Source organism: Eriocheir sinensis, chromosome 57 (genome assembly GCF_024679095.1).
Source record: "Eriocheir sinensis breed Jianghai 21 chromosome 57, ASM2467909v1, whole genome shotgun sequence".
NCBI lineage: Eukaryota > Metazoa > Arthropoda > Malacostraca > Decapoda > Varunidae > Eriocheir > Eriocheir sinensis.
Window position 1 is genome coordinate 11,248,626 of NC_066565.1, and position 1,353 is coordinate 11,249,978.

A 1,353-nucleotide genomic window follows, 5' to 3' on the forward strand; every position below is an offset into this window, starting at 1 on the left:
ATCGGGGAAGACCGAGACCGTGACCGGGAATATGCGTAATCCCCTTTAGTGAATCCGGACCCTGGTCCGCTCCCACTCTCAGACCGCTACACCAGACATCACTTAGGTCGAGTGGCCTTTGCTTCTAGGTGTGGCGTTGCCGGGTCCGTGAAAGATCTTGAACTCACTGCGTCATATAGGGTGTTTCGAGGGCAGAGAAACGTATTGATGCCGGGTGAGTCTTTTACTGTTGGCGGTGAAGCAGCCACTGATACAAGTGCAGCGACAGGTCACGATGTTAATACTGGCTCTCGATGGAGAACTTATCATAGTAAAACTACTTAACTATCTATAGGAACAAGGGAACAACAACTATCTTATATATCCTTTACATTTTTTTCAGGTGCATACTGTCACACCATCCACTCATTAAAATTAATAAAGCTATCCCTTCATACAACGGGTCTCTGTTTAAATACAGTTGCTATAGTCTCCAATGAAAGACATTTTACTCATTACAAAACCTGGGAATAATTTATTCCTAAGGAAAATAGCACAACACGGACATCCGTCAATGTTGACACACAAGTGTAACGAAATAAACCTATGGATGCCTGTCGACTGAGAGCAGTGGTTAACAACAGGTTCACATGCAGAGTTACAGTGTGAAAAGTACGATAAATCAAGGTAGTTCATTGGTCTCTCCAGTTCTTTAGGGGGGGGGAGGTAAATTGTCGGCCTGAATATATATATATATATATATATATATATATATATATATATATATATATATATATATATATATATATATATATATATATATTTGGCTTATAAAAGTGTGTGAACTTTCCTCTTTCTTTTGGTATATGAATGAATGTGATGAAAAAATAATCCAGTGGTATGCAACATGCAATGCAACGACCAGCAACGAGCTTCCGCGCGGCGCCACTGGCTTGCAATCCATGTTTTCATCCCTTTTTAATTTAAGGATTTTTTTTTTTTTGGTCTGTCATGAAACGAAGTACATACGAGTACATGTGACCACTAGCTAATAAAATGGAAAATTTTAGCAGTCACTAATATATTTTTGTATTTGTCCGTGAAAAATCGATATATCATACTTTTTTTTCATAAATCCAACAAAACACTCTATTTATCCGCAGCAGATGTCTTTTGAATTATATTTTATTGATTTTACACAACAGAACACTGGCTTTTACTTTGAAATATGTCGAAAAATTATAAAATTCGAGTACATTGATTTGCGACCCCGTAAAAAAAACTAACCAAGGGTAAACAAAGCAGCCTGTGTACACAACCAATGCAGGTAAGTAAAGGGAACCATGTATATTTTTTCTTCATATCTTGATGTAT